Source organism: Pelophylax lessonae, assembly GCF_965119305.1.
Source record: "Pelophylax lessonae genome assembly, chromosome: 4".
Classification (NCBI taxonomy): domain Eukaryota; kingdom Metazoa; phylum Chordata; class Amphibia; order Anura; family Ranidae; genus Pelophylax; species Pelophylax lessonae.
In genome coordinates, this window is record NC_138771.1 from 267,525,541 (window position 1) to 267,544,246 (window position 18,706).

Below are 18,706 nucleotides of genomic sequence, written 5' to 3' on the forward strand. Positions count from 1 at the left end.
GCTGGTAGGCACAGTGTGGTGGGTGGCTGGCTGGCACCCTGTGGTGGCTGGCACCCTGTTGTGGTGGGTGGCTGTCCGGCTGGTAGGCACCATGGGATGGGTGGGTGGCTGGCTGGCACCCTGCGGTGGCTGTCTGGCTGGCACCCTGTGTGGTGGCTGGCCTGGCACTGGAGAGCTGGTACAGTCAGGAGTCAGACGGAGGAGGACTCAGGCAAGGCCTGTGCCTGCAGCAAAAAAGAAAAGCAAGGTAGTGTTCTGTAAAAGGCTCAAGAGAGGTACACTTAAATTATGGTGGACACCTCATAAATTAGTGAAGTACCTTAATAATTTACATAACCATAAGTGGTGGCCATTGGCATAAAACATATGAGCAAAGGAAAAGGGGAGAAAGGTTGGGGCGTCATGAAAATACAGACATAAGTCTGTTATCCACTACCCCAACTACCAACTAAGGGCACCACAGGTATGTTTTCTTTAAAAGGTATAAGTTTATTAGGCACGTATGCCTCAAAGCAAAATTAAGGCAAAAACAGGAACAAAGGCAGTGAGCCGTGGTGTTACAGAACAATAGTTTAAAATCAACAATTGAAAGCACCCAAAGCCTGTGCCTGGTTGGACTGTGTGGGACTAGGTTGCTGGCTGGCAGCTGTGGGTGGCCGTGGCGGCTGTGTTACGTAACAGAACAGAGAGATACAGAACATGTGTCAGAGTGTTTGGTCACTGTTATCATTTATCACAGAAGGGAGGGAGGTGCGCGGTGCAACATACGTGATGATGTCACGAAAATAGTGGCAATATCGGTAAATCAGAAGCTGATGCCTATATATCGGAAAGTCCATATCGGCCCTCGATATATCGGCTATGCCAATAATCGGTCGATCTCTAGTCTAGACCTATGTCGCAGCGTTCCTTTTTTGGCCGACAAACCCCCCCCCCCCCCCCACTATGACGGAGAGGGGTCCTTTCAGGAGATGGCGCCCGCCTGTTTTCCTGGTACGGTGAGTAAATGTCCCCCCTTCCCTGGTGGATTTTGGGGTGGACGCGGGCCCCTCCCTGGGATGGTCGGACCCTCGCACTCCTGGGTTTCCCTCTGTCCTGTAGTAAACCCCCCCCCCTTCTCCCACGTGGAGGACTGTTTAGGCCTACATGGGGCTGGAACCTCATTTGCCGGTTGCATGGGGGGGGGTGCGCCGTCCGCGGCAATCAGCAATTGTATGGTGGGGGGGGCCTCGTGGCAGGGCCTTCCGGAGCTCAACTGTCCACTGATGCTATTTCGGAGGTTCTGGAAGCATTTGTGTCCTGGGTGGAGGTGGCCTTTAGAGGGCGGGGTACGAAGAAACGACCCCCCCCTCTGCAGACGTAGATACCCCTGCCGGGTCTGGTACCCCGTGCCCTGCCTCCTCTGATAGTGAGAATGAGATTTCTGCCTCTACTGCTGCGCAAGATAAGGCGCTGGTGGATGCACTGGTTGTTTCTGTGCGTGAAACTCTAAAATTGGAGGATGCGGCTGTCGTCGCTCCGGGGGCGCAAGTTGCCTTCAGCACCCACAAGCCTTCAGGTTGGAAAAGTTTTCCCCTTTCCCCACTTATTTTGCTGGCCTACTCGCAAAAGAATGGGACCGGCCGAGGCGTTCCCCTGGGGTGTCTAGATGGTTTACTAGATGCTACCGTTTTGAGAAGTCTCTGGTGAAGAAGTGGTCGGTACCACCTAAGGTGGATCCTCCAGTTTCCAGGCTTAACAAGGCTACCATAATTCCGGTGGAAGATTCCCTATCCTTTAAGGTCCCAGAGGATAGAAAAGAGGAGGCTGTGGCCCGCAACATGTACTCTCTGGCGGGGACTGCACTGAGGCCTGCTTTTACTGCGGCCCTTGTCACACAGACGGTGACTGAATGGGCGAAGATGCTACATCGGGACGTGGAGAGCAAGCCAGTCCCTCCTCCTTTTGCTTGCTGCAATTTTCTTGTGATGCCACGCTGCACACTGCTTCCCTGTTGGGTCACCTGTCGGTTTCGGCAGTGGTCATCAGGCGTATGCTCTGGCTGAAGTGTTGGTCTGCAGATCAGGCTTCTAAGAAGGCCTTGATGGAACTTCCCTTTCAAGGGGACCGTCTGTTCGGCGCTACCCTGGACAACATTATTAACGGTCTTACGGGGGGTAAGAGTACTTTTTCTTCTGCAGGCTTCCAAGGGTAAGGACTCTCGGCGTAGAAGGGTCCGTCCTTTTTGGCTTGCAGAAAGTATTTTCGCTCCTCGGGGGCAGCCGATAAGACAAAGCCTTTTAAGGCTCCCTCGGGTGGTTCCAAGCATTCCTGATCTGGAAAACAAGTCCGGTTCCTCTAGGCCTGCAGGCAAGGCCCCCCCGGCCTGAAGGTGCGCCCTCACCCATGACTGGGGTGGGGGGACGCCTTTGCCATTTCTTGGACTTGCAGCTGGCCCGGATCCCAGACAGATGGGTCCGGGAGGTTGTGCGGTTCGGATACAAGATCGAGTTTGGATCCGTCCCTCCGGTCAGGTTTTTCCCTTCCAATGTCCGCCTATCCCTGAATCGCTTGCGGGCGCTCTATGGGGCAGTGCAGGACCTGCGACAGCAGGGAGTGATAGTGTCGGTTCTGCACGTGGAACACTTTCACAGGTTTTATTTCAATCTGTTCACGGCCCCCAAGAAGGAGGGCAAGGTGCGTCCGAATGTGTTCGCGCGTGCTCAAAAGTTCAAGATGGAAACTATTTGCAAGGTGGTGGCCTCCCTACATCAGGGGGATTTCCTGGCTTCCATAGACATCAAGGATGCCTACCTTCACATACCGATCTGTGCCGCTCACCAACGGTTTCTCTGTTTTGCCGTGGGAGAGGATCACTATCCGTTTGTGGCGTTACCCTTTGGTCTCGCCTCTGCTCCCCAGGTCTTCACAAAGGTGTTGGCCCCGGTCCTGGCACTGTTATGGCAGCCAGGGATATTGGTCCTGGGTTACCTGGACGATCTGATTCTCCGTGCGGAGTCCCCTGTGTTGCTGACGGCAAACTTGGCGGTCACCATGAGAACTTTGGAGGAGTTTGGGTGGATTGTGAATCGTCAGAAGTCATCTTTGACCCCCTTCCATGAGACTGGTCTATCTGGGCCTGACTTTGGACTCGTTCTCAGCCAGGGTGTTCCTTCCTCTGGAAAAACTCTGGAAGCTCCAGTCAGAGGTTCAGCTGTTGATGTCCAACGACCGGTCGTCCCTTCGGACCTGTATGAGAGTGGTGGGACTGATGGTGTCCTCCTTCGAGGCGGTCCCATTTGCTCAATTCCATGAGGGTTCTTCAAAGGGAAATTCTTAAGTGGAACAAACACCCAAATTCTCTGGAACTTCGGATTCGGCTAAGCCACAGGACCAAGGAGTCTCTGATATGGTGGCTTCGGTCTCCGATGCTTCAGTTGGGAAAATCCTTTCTCCCCATATACTGGACAATTGTCACCACGGATGCGAGTCTGTCCGGGTGGGTGGGGGGAGTCCTCAATCAGGACTCTGCTCAGGGAGTCTGGTCCCTGGAGAAATCTCGATTGTCAATCAATGTCCTGGAGCTGAAAGCGATCCTGCTTTGCCTGGCGCACTGGACTGAACGTCTGGAAGGATGTCCAGTGCGCATTCAGTCGGACAATGCTACAGCCGTGGCTTATTTCAATCACCAAGGGGGCACCAAGAGTGTCCTTGCAGCCCTGGAAGTGGCAGGCATTCTACATTGGGCGGAGCGCCATGTTCAAGCTCTCTCCCCTGTCCACATTCCGGGAGTGGAATATTGGTAGGCGGATTACCTCAGCTGCCACGCCTTAGATGCAGGGGAGTGGTCCCTGCATCCGGAGGTGTTTTCAGCAGTTGTGCCTTTGTTGGGGCACTCTGGACCTGGATCTGTTGGCATCTCGAATCAACAGGAAGGTGCAGAGGTTTGTGGCCCGTGCTCGGGACCCTCTGGCGGATGCCGCAGATGCTCTGGTGGCCCCTTGGGGCCAGTACCGGCTGATGTATGCCTTTCCTCCTCTCAAGTTGGTGCCAAGACTTCTTCGCAGGATAGAGGGATTCCGGTCATTCTCGTGGCTCTGGATTGGCCTCATCGAGCTTGGTATACCGACCTGGTCAGGCTTGTTGCAGACGCCCCGTGGAGACTTCCTCACAGGGAGGATTTACTGTCTCAGGGGCCAGTCTTCTATCCTGATTTAGAGTCAATGCCTTTGACAGCTTGGCTGTTGAAAGCCAGGTGCTGAAGGACAGGGGATTGTCTGCTTCAGTGATTCCCACTCTGCTGAAAGCGAGAAAAGCGACTTCTTGGAAGATTTATCATCGCACGTGGAAGTTGTACATTGCGTGGTGTGAGTCCCTTGAGACCCACCCTCGTTCCTGTTCGGTGGCTCTGGTCTTGGCTTTCCTTCAACGGGGAGTTGATCTAAAGCTGGCCTTGAGTACTATCAAGGGTCAGGTCTCTGCCTTGGCTATCTTTTTCCAGAGGCCATTGGCCACCCATTCCCTGGTGCGTAACTTCATCTAGGGGGTGTAACACTTGGTACCTCCGGTGTGACCACTGCTACCACTTTGGGACCTTAATTTGGTGCCATCAGTTCTCCGAGGCCTTCCTTTGAGAGTATTCGGGAGTTTCCCCTGCTTACCTTGTCTCAGAAGATGGCCTTCTTGGTGGCTATCACTTCTGCGCGCAGGGTGTCAGGACTGGCGGCGTTGTCCTGTCATTCTCCTTACTTGGTGGTTCACAGGGATAAGGTGGTGTTTCGGCCAGATTCGTCCTTGCTGCCGAAGGTGGTTTCCAGTTTTCATTTAAATTAGGACATCGTGTTACCTTCTTTGTCCTAAGCCTACACATCCTGGGGAATTTGCTCAGCATACCCTGGATGTTGTTCAGGCGATCAAGGTGTTATTGGCGTCTACTGAGTCTTTTCACAAGTCTGACTCGCTCTTTGTGCTCATAGATGGCCCAAGGAAAGGGCTACCTGCGTCTGCTGCGACTATTTCCAGATGGATCAGACAGACAGTGGTGCAGGCCTATTCCATTAAGGGTCAGGTTCCACCTTTCCCCATCAAGGCACATTCCACACAGGTGCTTAGTGCTTCCTGGGCTTTTGGTCATCAGGCATCTGTGCTTCAGGTGTGCAAGGCGACGACCTGGTCGTCTGGTCACACCTTTACCAAATTTTATAAGGTGGATGTGCTGGCATCTGTGGATGCTTCCTTTTGGCCGCAAAGTTTTGCAGGCTGCTGTTTACAGGGCCCCTTGGCCTTTCTTGAGGGTGTTCCGGTTTGGTTTTCAGTTGGACCTCATCTTGTTGTTCTGATGAGTCCTATGTTGCCTGGTTGGCCATGTTGGTCTTGGGGACTGTTTTCTTTGTTCTGCTGTTCCCACCCCTCATTTGGGTACTGCTTTGGGACATCCGTACTGATATGCATCAGAGGACTGTGTCCGTCAATGAACGATAGAGAAAATTGGATTTTTAACTTACCGTAAAATCCTTTTCTCTTGGGTTCATTGACGGACACAGTACCCGCCCCTCTATTTTTTTTTTGAGTGGGTTGGTGGTGTTTTCTCTGACAGTGCTTTGATACAGAACTGACATCCTATGCAGAAAGAGAGAGGGTATACCTCCAGGGACTGCCCATAGGCGTTGCCAGAAATTTTTTCTGCCTAGTGTCCTACTCCTGTAGGGGGTGGTATAACCCTACTGATATGATCGGAGGACTGCGTCTGTCAATGAACCTAAGAGAAAAGGATTTTACTTTAATTTAAAAATCCAGTTTTTAGTGCGGTCTGTGACCCTGTTAGGGAGATTGACCCTCTCTATTTGTCCTGTTAACCGTTCTTATTAAAAGTAAAATACCAAATTTTGTGTTGACCTCAGAACACTATTAAAGAAGAAATCTTTCAATGGGGACACTAGTTCTAGTGACATACTTAAGATTCCCTCACTTTGCAGGTATTGCCTCTCAATTCTTGTTTTGACTATGGGACAGGAAGTGAGGGGAAATCTCTCCAATGGGACACAGATAAAAAAAAAAGGTTTATCTTAAAGCGAAGACCTCCCACGCAGGGATCTCAGAGCTGCAGCGGTCTCCCATCTTTACCCCTCTTGCTTCCGGGTTTGCGGACTCCGGCTCTATGACTGGTCCGAGCCAAAATGACGTCACTCCCATGCATATGCGTGGGACCCGCCAATCACGGCACGGGGCTCGGAAGGAACTGCATGGTTGGCCGTTACTTCAAAAGCATTCCCCAGTGATATCACTGGTTGCATGTAATGTAAATATCTCTTAAACGGTGCCCATTTAGGAGATGTTTACCCTATGTATAGGTAAGCCTTATAGGTTTACCTATAGGTAAAAGTAATGTGTGGAACTTTACTTCCACTTTAACCACTTCCTGCCTGCCCACTGTCAAATGACAGTGGATCGGTATAGCTCTCAGTCTAGGACAACGCAGAGGCGTGGGAATCGCTGCTGCGCCGTATTCCTATGACGCATGCAACCACAGCCAGTCACATGTAAATGCGGAAGTTCCATTTCTGTGCTCCTCACCTCACACTGTCAGTGTGGTGAGGAGAGACGGTCAGCAGCATCTTCTCCAAGGGATGAAAAGGACAGGTAATCACGGCACTGATCATCAGTGCCCTGATTACAGTAAAGCCCCAGCAGTGCCTATCAATGTCCATCAGTGACGCCAATTAGTGCCCTTTAGTGATGCCAATCAGTGCCTCATCAGTGCCACCTAATCAGTGCCCCTCACTGCCGCCTCATCAGCGCACATCCGTGAAGGAGAAAAAATTACTTCTTTACAAAATTTACTGACAGAAACTAAGAATCTTATTTATTTATTTTTTTTCAACAGATTTGGTCTTTTTTTCTTTTTTGTTAGTAAAAAATAAAAAAACTAGAAGTGATTACCACCAAAATAAATCTCTATTTTTGTGAAAAAAATGATAAAATTTTAATTCGGGTACATTGTTGCATGACCATGTAATTGTCATTCAAAGTATGAGAGTGCTAAAAGCTGAAAATTGGGTTGGGCAGGAAATGGGTGAAAGTGCCCACTAGGCAAGTGTTAATAAACAAAAACAGAGAAAATATTTGCGCTCCAGACCAAAAACACACATAGAAAAATATATATATGTACAGAAGGCAGCTAGCTCTATAGGAAGATCACAGTCCCATACAAGATAGTAAATATATTTAGGAGCTGCGCCAAACATATGTAAGAAAATATATCAAAACAATAAAGTCCATGAACAGTCTGTTATAATGAAAAAAGATGAAGGAACCAGATCCCAAACGACCAATCACCAGTGGACAACAGAAGAATCTATTCACACCCAGTGCTGACACTCGTGGCTTCTTACCAGAAGTTTTGACCCTCTTTTCACAGAGCGGTCAAACAGGCATAAAGAAATAAACACTTGACGTAATTGGTGGTTTCTGATCTCATTCCTCAGCAAGAAAAGGGCTTCATTGTTCTCAAAACATAATGCATTCACAGGATCCCATATCGCTGTCTGTGGTATACAGGCTCAGGAAAAGACAAAGGGACAGCCAATGGTGAAGTACATAAGGGCATAAGAAGTTTATTTAAGGTATTGCACTTACATGGTAGACATCATAAAATCAGCATACAATTTAACCACTTGCCGACTGCCGCACGACTATTTACGTCGGCAGTCAGCCCCTCACAGGCAAAGCGACGTAGGGCTACGTCGCTAGCCTGTAAGGGTTTTGGGAGCGAGCGAGCGCGCGCTGCTGGATGCGCGCTCCCGCTCGGTCACGGACCCCCCGCGCGTGTGCCCGGCGGACCCGATGTCCGCCGGGCACTCGCGATCGTCCGTGACAGCGGGAGAAAGGCAGGCAGGTAGTGTAAACAAAGCCGCCTGTCAGTCTCCCCTGTGTAAGAATGGTGATCAAACGGTTCTACTATGTAGGACCGTTGATCACTGTTCTTACACACACACAGCCAATCGCAGTTAGAATCACGCCCCTAGGACACACTTAACCCCTCCCTCAACAATACAATTAACTCCTTCACTGCCAGTGTCATTTTTACAGTAACAGTGCATATGTATAGCACTGATTACTGTAGTAATGTCACTGGTAACCCCAAAAGTGTCAAAAATGTCAGTCAAGGGTCCGATCTGTCCGCCCCAATGTCGCAGTCCCGCAAAAAAAATCGCAGAAAGCCGCCATTACGCGTTAAAAAAACCCAACAAAAATGACAATCTTTCCCTTTGTTAGTAAACGCAATAACTTTTGCGCAAACCAATCAAAATACGCTTTTTACGATTTTTTTTTTTTTTCTTAAATGTTAAATTTTGATTTTTACATTTTTTTTCTTTGGGGAATTTCATATAAAAAAATGTGAAAAATATTGATATTTTGGCAAAAGTGACGCTCTTTTTTTGTTTATAGCGCATGATCAAAAAATCACACAGGTGATCAAATACCACCAAAAGAAAGCTCTGTTTGTGGGAAAAAAAGGACGCCAAATTCGTTTAGGTACAGCGTCGCACGACCGCGCAATTGTCCATTAAAGTCACGCAGTGCCGAATCGAAAAATAGACCCTGGTCAGGAAGGGGGTAAAATCTTCCGGGGCTTAAGTGGTTAAAGACCGCGGTATATGGCGTGCTCAACCCTGATACGTCCGCCTTACGCCTATCGTCAAATTTGTGACATCAGAGGCGTGGTTGGCAGTGTGAGCACGTATGATATAGCCTAGAGGCCGGAAGTGACATACTAGGAAGTAGTCACCTCTTGCGTTCCGCCCATTGCAATGCCATGACCGAGCGGACGGAAGTGACGTAACAGGAAACAGTCACGTCATGCGTTCCATCCATTGCAATGCCTTAGCCAGGCGGGCAGGAAACAACAAAGCTGAACTCAGCCTGTGTCCCCAAACCCACTGGAAACTGACGTACAGCGGAACATACAAACGAGACAGACAGCTAAGAAATTAAATCAGGCCAACAATCGGTGTATGAAACCAACAGTTGCCTATATAGGTAAAAGCAAGAAGTGACCAGCGCTATGGAGTGTGCGGTGAAGCGTGAATGGCTATCAGGTGTAAGCGGCCAACAACCAAACCCCAAGGGGTCAAGATATAGGTAAAGTGCAAGAAAAGGTTGAAAACGGCACTACCTTTGTGTAATAAATATTAAGGTGCAATCAGATGCAATCAACTCATAAATAAAGGAATGCAGCCCATAAAATATAATGTAATACCATAAAGGAGGTAAAATAAATAAATTATATACTGTGTTTTAGGTAGATTCAAATGGAACCGATTAAATCTCCTAATATGTGATAGGTTCAACCAAAAAGTGCTGTAGTGCAATAAATAAAATTAATTGACATAGACAGGTGAATTTATTTTGGTGATAAATGAATAAATACAGTGCAAAGGTATGAATAAATAGTGTAGTGGATAATAATCCTGGCTCTGTTACTTGTGTGAATATAACATGTCAATACAAAAACACTTAGTGGTAAAAGTGGTGAAAACCAGGGGGAAAAAAATCCCTTAACCGGTTAAGCCCCGGAAGATTTTACCCCCTTCCTGACCAGGGGGTATTTTGCGATTCGGCACTGCGTGATTTTAACGGACAATTGCGCGGTCCTGCGACGCTGTACCTAAACAAATTTGGCGTCCTTTTTTTCCCACAAACAGAGCTTTCTTTTGGTGGTATTTGATCACCTGTGCGATTTTTTTTTTTTTTTTTTTTTTTGATCACGCGCTATAAACAAAAAAAGAGCGTCAATTTTGCAAAAATAGCAATATTTTTCACATTTTTTTATATGAAATTCCCTCCAAAAAAAATGTAGAAATCAAAATTTTTTAACATTTTCGGCCAATTTATTTTATGCTACCTATGTTTGGTAAAAAAAATTGCAAAAAGCGTATTTTGATTGGTTTGCGCAAAAGTTATCGCGTTTACTAACAAAGGGAAAGATTTTTGTCATTTTTGTTGTTTTTTTTTTTTAACGCGTAATGGCGGCGATCTGCGATTTTTTTTTTTTTTTTTTTTTTTTTTTTCTTGCGGTACTGCAACATTGCGGCGGACAGATCGGACCCTTGACTGACATTTTTGACACTTTTGGGGTTACCAGTGACATTTCTACAGTAATCAGTGCTATACATATGCACTGTTACTGTAAAAATACACTGGTAGTGAAGGGGTTAACTTTATTTGGGAGGGAGGGGCTGTGTGTGTCCCTAGGGGCGTGCTTTCTACTGTGATTGGCTGTGGCTTGAGCTGTAAGGACACTGATCATCGGATCTACATAGTAGATCCGTGTGATCAGTGTTTTTACACCGAGGAGAATGACAGGTGGCTTGTTTACACAAGCCGCCTGACTTTCTCCCTCTCCCCCGCCGATCGCCGAGTGACCCGATGTCCGCCGGTCACACGCGCGGGGGGGGTCCGTGACCACGTGGGAGCGCGCCTCCGGGGGCGCGCGCTCGCTCCCTAGACCCTCACAAGCTAGTGACGTAGCCCTACGTCACATAGAAACATAGAATGTGTCGGCAGATAAGAACCATTTGGCCCATCTAGTCTGCCCAATATAACTGTCACTTTGCCTGTGAGGGACTGACTGCCGACGTAGATCGGCGTTAGGCAGTCGGCAAGTGGTTAAGGTAAGGTGGCAGCTGCAGTCACCTGTGTGGCCACTAGGTGTCGCTCTGTGTATACAACCTGCAGCATATAGAAGTCAGGCCAATGTGTATCTCCGAGGGTCCCCCTCCACGATTGTGAAAGCTGCCTCGGATCAGTAGCGAACGCCGCCGGGAAGCTCCAGCAGATGTCCTCTGATGAAACGCGTAGGGCGGGTCCATTGCGTCATAGCGTCACTTCCGGTTTCAGCACTCCACCGCCGTGGAACGCGGAAGCTTCCCGGCGTTCGCTACTGATCCGAGGCAGCTTTCACAATCGTGGAGGGGGACCCTCAGAGATGCACATTGGCCTGACTTTTATATGCTGCAGGTTGTATACACAGCGCGACACCTAGTGGCCACACAGGTGACTGCAGCTGCCACCTTACCTTAAGGGATTTTTTTCACCACTTTTACCACTAAGTGTTTTTGTATTGGCATGTTATATTCACACAAGTAACAGAGCCAGGATTATTATCCACTACACTATTTATTCATAGCTTTGCACTGTATTTATTCATTTATCACCAAAATAAATTCACCTGTCTATGCCAATTAATTTTATTTATTGCACTACAGCACTTTTTGGTTGAACCTATCACATATTAGGAGATTTAATCGGTTCCATTTGAATCTACCTAAAACACAGTATATATTTATTTTACCTCCTTTATGGTATTACATTATATTTTATGGGCTGCACCCCTTTATTTATGAGTTGCCTATATAGACTTAAAAATGATAACATATAATGAGCTAAAAGAGTCAATAACATGTAACAGTATAACATACATAAATAAAGAGCCACAAAAAATGGCCCACGCTCATCAAAGCACAGTATATAATATATAAAAATCAATAAGCTACATAAAATGCACATTATAAAGTATTAAAATAAATCTCAAACCAAGGTCAGAATAAATTGATCCAACTATTTTTGATGTGGCAATTAACATCCCACTCAACATTCATTCCCCACGGAGAGTATGTTCTCGTATCAAATATCCAGCGGGTCTCAAGCTTGGAAATCTCCCGCCGGATATTGCTACCTCTTCAGTGGGGAGTGAACTTGTCGATGCCCCAAATTTTGGTGCCAGCGGGATTTTTTGCATGATATTTAGCATAGTGTTTGGAAACACTATGCTTAAGGAAACCCCTTCTTATGTTCCCCAGGTGTTTACTGCTAAAGTCCTGATAGCACGGCCTATGTATTGTAGGCCGCACGGGCATTCAAGTAAATAAACATTAGTAGTAGAACAGCAAATGATAGGTTTTATCTGGAAGTTTTTGGATGTAGCAGTCAACTGGAACTCACATATTCTCCTACCAGGTAGGACATTAACCTGGCATACTGCACACTTCCGGCATGGAAAAAAAACATTCAAGTTTTTTAAAAAGAAACCCGATTGGGCCTTTCCAAAACATTAGGGGCAACTTGTAAACGCAAGGGGGGAACCCCCCTAAAAACAACAGGAGGGGCCTCAGGCAGACGGGGACCCAACACCCCATCGTTTCTGAGGACTCCCCAATGCTTTTTAAAAATGCGTTTAACATCCTGATATTGTCTCGAAAAGGTGGTAACAAAAGAAAACCCTCAACTTATCAGAATCAGCAGGGGCCTTGTTTTTAACCTCCAATAAAGACCTGTCACGTTAGCCTATAGCATGGATAGTAGAATCCAGAGTTGTTCCATTATATCCCTTATCCACAAATCTGTTTTTAGGATATATGCCTGTCTCAAATAATCATCCCTCTCGGTACAGTTTCGGCGTAGCCTTGAAAACTGACTTTTGGGGACTGACCCCAGCCAAGAGGAATGATGGCAACTACTTTGATTGATGAAACCATTGCGATTAGTACTTTTGAAATAAGTACTGGTCAGAATGGAGCCATTCCTGATCTCAATCTTAAGGTCCAGAAAGTTAATACTTTGATTGCTGGCTTCATGTTGCAATGTTATGCCCAACAGATTAGAGTTGAGTTCTTCCATGAACAGGTCAAGAGATGTTCTATCGCCATCCCAAAGGAGGAGGATGTCATCTATATAGCACCGCCAGAGAACCAATTGAGGTCTCCAGTGGGCATAGATGACGTCCTCCTCCCATTTGGCCATGAACAAGTTTGCCATGCTCTGCGCAAATTTTGCGCCCATGGCGACTCCCCTAGTTTGCAAAAAATAGGAGCCACCAAACCAAAAATAATTATGCTGCATGACAAACAGCATTAAAGACAAAATAAACTGTCATTGGATGGGTATGATTGAATCATCTTTGTTCAGAAAAGCTTCTACTGCACCATAGCCGTGTTCTTGGGAAATAATAGTATACAGTGAATGAACATCCGCCGTGGCCAAAAGATAGCGGTCTTTCCATTGTACACCACTCAAAAGATTGAGTACTTGTGTGGAGTCCCTAAGATAGGAAGGAGTATTTGTAACCAGTGGCTGCAGGTACCCGTCAATATACTTTCCAATGCGACTCGTAACATACGAGTCGATCCCACTAATGATGGGTCGACCTGGAGGGTTGTCAGGATCTTTGTGTACCTTTTGGAAGATAGTATGACGGGCATCCGCGGAGCCACAGGAACCAAGAAGGACTTCTCCTTCTTGGTAAGTATATAATCCTTGTAACCTTTATCAACCAGCAAAGACAACTCTTTTTTTGTACTTAAGGGTGGGATTCGTAGACAAAGAGCGATAAGTATCGCTATCAAACAAAAGTCTGTGCATTTCAGTGGTATATGCTGATTTGTCGAGAACAACTATTCCCCCACCTTTATCCGCTGGCTGAAAAACAGTGTCATCCCGTTTTTTTTAAAGATTTTAGACCATCAATAAATCTAAACTCGTTCCTATCACTCCTTATTTAGAGGTTTTCTACATCTTTGATGACCAAGTCCTTAAAAACTTTTATAGAAGGGGTTATGAAGCCTGGAGGATTAAATAAGGAGGCATTGGAAAGTCCTGAGTGTCTTATTCCATCAGCCACCAATCGATGGTCTCTAATGGGATTGGACATGACATGCCTCTTAATATTAATCTTATGGATGTACTTTTGTACATCCATAAATAAACTGAACCTATTGATTGGTTTTATCGGAGCATATTTGAGACCATTATTCAACATGGTGGCGGTTCCCCATCCGGGGAGGGTGTTCGTTTTTCTTACAGGAGCATATGCACGTGCCTATCATCCAAATTGGATCTCTCCATCTTGTACTTGCTTCCTCTAATTATTTTGTTGTTGCTGGCTGATGACAGCTAAGCATCTATTAACCCCTAGATGCGATCTTCCATGTGGCGAAGGTCTTGTACTGTTGCATATTCTACCTGCTCCTGTTCTGGTCCGCGTTACCCTCCTCGTCAGTTCTACCCTGCGCTACTGCGCCATTTTTTTCTACAGTATCATACAGAATACCTTATTTTAAGCTCCAGACAAAGCTAATTGTAGCGAAACATGTCGAGCAATGTGAATATAAGCAATGTGAATACTTGAATACAGCATCAACCAATCTTGATGGACGGCAGTCTCATCTTCTGTCACCCTTCACCAGATCTTCTTGATGTGATGTATCTACTCATACTCTGTTATTAAGAGTTTTTTTTGTATAGTCTGTTATTCTGTACCAAATATCAATCAACTCTACTGTTATAGTGATCTATCTGTGCCTTGTTTAAGGCTTAATGTTTACATTTTATTGTACAAATCCCCCCCTTTTTTAAGAATTTATCAATAAAAATTGTTTTTTTGATACTTTCGTGCCATTAAAGTCCTTGCCTTCCCAACCACTCCATGATTCAACACTAGCTTTTCATTGTCAGTGAGGGGGGCCAAACTTAGGTTGAAGATACCGGCATCTATTTTGTCCTTTTTTCTTTTTTTTGTCGGTTCCTCCTCCCCCCTCTGGTCCCTCTCCTTGTTCTATGTCCTGACCGTTGGTATCCCTGGGTCTGTGAAACCCCCCTTGTCTTGTAGGGTAAAAGGAATCGGGGCCGGCAGACTAGATGGGCCAAAAGGTTGTTATCTGCCGACACATTCTATGTTTCTATGTTTCTAACCCTGATCGATTAGATTGGCCATGGTAGTTACCCCTTCTTGGAGTGTTATCAGGATGGTTAGTGATATACCTATCCTCTTCCCCATCACTATAATACTCATCCCTATCAAGGGGCTAAAAACGATTATAGGAAGCACCACCATCTCTCCATGGGGAGCCATAACCTCCATAACCAGTATAGTAATTCCCTTGGTTACCCCCATAGTTCTGATTGGGGCGAGGGGGATGGTGGTGAGGTTTACCACCCCTGCCATTATTGGCAGTCTTACGTTTATTACCTCTCCCACGTGCGTTATTCCACCCCCTTTGGGTAGGTGTTCCAAATGTCCTATCATGGGCACTCCCAGTTTTGTGGGCATTCCCAGATTGGGGAACCGAGGTAGGGCCAGACAATGAAGGCTGATTTCCCATATCTCCACGAGACTCCTCTTGTTTCTTTTGCCATTTGAACACCAAATTTGATTTGTAATCCTGCAGGTCTCTAGAGTATTTTTTCTTTTTCTTAATTTTTTGTTTAGCCTCTTCCTTTTCCAAAACCTTTTTAAGGGCACTGGATCGGTTACTGAATTCAGTGGTACCAGAAGAGGGAGACATAGAGACCTTCTAGGTTAGAAATCTCTTTATCTAACCTCGTTAATTTAAGTTTTTTTCTTCCGATCAAAAATTTGAGCATATTAAGACCGGAATCATTAAAATATTTGAACCAAACAGCAAGGTTCTTCTCGTCTTCCTGAGGGCTAATTTCCCACCGAAGACTTCGAGGGACCATGCCTAGTTCAAGATATTTATTCAAAAGGGCTATATCCCACTTTGTATGAATTTCAGACACCATAATATTTTTTAGCCGTAAGAAAGCACCACCCAAATCAGTAGATGAGGGTGCTTCCAAATCCTCAAAGGCTTCCTTGGTGTCAATAACATGATTAGCCTTAAAGACAAAGATATCCATGGCTAAATATAAAGTCTATGCGGCAGCAAATATGGGTAATCAAATGATAACAATACAAAAACAGAGAAAATATTTGCGCTCCAGACCAAAAACACACATAGAAAAATATATATGTACAGAAGGCAGCTAGCTCTATAGAAAGATCCCAGTCCCATACAAGATAGTAAATATTTTGCTGCGCCAAACATATGTAAGAAAATATATCAAAACAATAAAGTCCATAAACAGTCTGTTATAATGAAAAAAGAGGAAGGGACCAGATCCCAATCGACCAATCACCAGTGGATAACAGAAGAATCTTGTGAATGCATTATGTTTTGAGAACAATGAAGCCCTTTTCTTGCTGAGGAATGAGATCAGAAACCACCAATTACATCAAGTGTTGATTTCTTTATGCCTGTTTGACCGCTCTGTAAAAGGGGGTCAAAACTTCTGGTAAGAAGCCACGAGTGTCAGCACTGGGTGCGAATAGGTTCTTCTGTTATCCACTGGTGATTGGTCGATTGGGATCAGGCCCCTTCCTCTTTTTTTCATTATAACAGACTGTTTATGGACTTTATTGTTTTGATATATTTTCTTACATAAGTGTGAATAAACCCAGAACCTGCATTCACTATATCTGGTCTCCCACAATACAAAACATGGAAATGCAATTATTGTAGTAAATATAAACTGATAAATACCTTTTCTCATCAGCAGTATATTGCAATCTTGTGACTTGTATCAGTCTCTGCTTAAAGCTTGGAGGAGGAGTTTTCATTCTCTCCTGATCCTTTTTCTGGTCAGTGCTGATTGGACCTGTGCTGATCACATGCACTCTCCCAAGACAAAGAAAAAAAAAAAAACCTCTAGCAATACACACCAAACTGAGCATGTGCAGCCTGACTCCGAATGCTCTGTTATATCACAAGATGGATTTGAGTCAGTTTAAGGAAGAGGAGGATCAGAGAGATAGGATCACACAATGCAGAGGACTAACCCCCCTTAGGTTTCATAGTGAGTATAACAAGCATGCTTTACTGCATATAAACACTCCTGTTGTGGGTTTAGTAACAGTTTAAGCTGACCATAGACACCAGTGTTGCCAACCTACCAGGTTGAAATTTACTGGCACGACACCCAAAATATACTGGCACAGTTTTTACTGGCATTTCCAAAACTTAACAAAATTGCAGTTTAACCACTTCCGCACTGCTCACTAGAGCTCTACTGCGGCAAAGTGGCTCGATAACGTCTGGAGACGTAGAGCTATGTCACCAGACATTCCCCTCTCTCGGGGGCGATCGCCGCTGCTCTTCCCCGATCGTCGGGGAATCGAGTGTGGAGATCCGCCTGCATGTGTAAACACAAGCGGGCGGATCTCCTAAGTGACAGGCAGGGTCAGATTGCAGGGTTCAGCATAGCTGAACCTGCGATCTGTCCTTGTGTCACATAGTCCCCTCCCCCCACACACGTCAGTATGCACCAGGCATACATTAACCCCTTGATCACAAATAAAAATTAACCCCTTCCCTGCCAGTGTCATTTTTACATTAACAGTGCATATTTATAGCACTGATTACTGTGGTAATGTCACTGGTACCCCCAAAAGTGTCAAAAATGTCAGTCAAGGGTCCGATCTGTCCGCCGCAATGTCGCAGTCCCGCAAAAAAAAAATCGCAGATCGCCGCCATTACTCGTTAAAAAAAAAAACACCAAAAATGACATAAATCTTTCCCTTAGTTAGTAAACGCAATAACTTTTGCGCAAACCAATCAAAATACGCTTATTGCGATTTATTTTTTTTTTTTTTTTTTTTTTTTTTACCAAACCTAGGTAGCAGAAAACAAATTGGCCAAAAATTTTAAAAATTTTTGATTTTTAAATTTTTTTGGGGGGGAATTTCATATAAAAAAAATGTGAAAAATAGTTTTTTTTTCTAAATTTACGCTCTTTTTTTGTTTATAGCGCAAAAAGTAAAAATCGCACAGGTGATCAAATACCACCAAAAGAAAGCTCTGTTTGTGGGAAAAAATGTACGTAAATTTCGTTTGGGTATGGCGTCGCACGACCGCGCAATTGTCAGTTAGTCACACAGTGCCGAATCGCAAAAAGTGGCCCAGATGTAAGACAGCAAAATCCTCCGGTGGTTAAGTGCAAATTTCAGTATTTGAGCTACAAACAAGTACAATATGCTCCCTTGCACCAGGACCTCACACGACATGCTCAGGCACCGCCCCCCTCCCCTCGGCACCACCTGAACGCACTGTAGCAGGCACTCGGATGGTCTCAGCCGACCCCTGACTGGAACTGCGCATGCCGAGTGTCACAGCCATATTTTTTTTTACTGGCAAACTTTTCCGGTCACTGGCATTTACTGGCAGGAGAAAAGTGCCCTTTTTTTTTACTGGCTGCCAGTACAAATACTGACGGTTGGCAACACTGATAGACACTGAAAGAGAAAGTACATCCCAGCTCCATCCAAATCCCCCACAGTCAGTCTTTCTTCCCAGTATTTTCCTGAACACAAATGGTTCCATCAGGTGACCATTCATGTTAAGACTTAGAGGGAGGTGGGAGAAAAGGTTATATGCACGTCAGGCACCGACTTTGCAGCTTGCAATCCCAACAGCTAAAGGACAAGGTTTGTTTCCCCATATAGACCTCAGCGGCCAGTGCCTGAAAATGCCCAAGAGGAAAAAGATGAGCTAGATTGGAACACCGCCATATAATGTCAGAGCACATTTTTAGGGCTCTTTCAGACAGGTGGTAATCCTTACTGCCTTTTGAAAAGCCATCTGTAGTGGCTTTAGAGAGTGATATAGCATTAGCTGGCTGGAGTTTAGGAGGCACTACTGCCACTGCTCAGCCACCTGTTTTTACTGCTCCCCAGCTGCCAGTGTGAAAAAGTCCTTAACGTTGTCGAGTCATTTTACACTTGTGCGATTTAAAAAGTTGTGTTTGTAATTGCAACTTGATGCGACTTTCGATAAGTGCGACTTTGTTACGACTTTGGTTTTGACCAATGTGATCCTTTTTTTTTTTTTCTTGC

The 18,706-nt window shown here is 45.6% G+C and overlaps 1 protein-coding gene across 1 annotated transcript in view; it reads left to right on the forward strand.

Moving 5' to 3' along the window:
• GRIP1 (glutamate receptor interacting protein 1) overlaps positions 1-18,706 on the forward strand; it is a 1,071,013-nt gene that overhangs the window by 119,743 nt on the left and 932,564 nt on the right. The window lies entirely within an intron of this gene.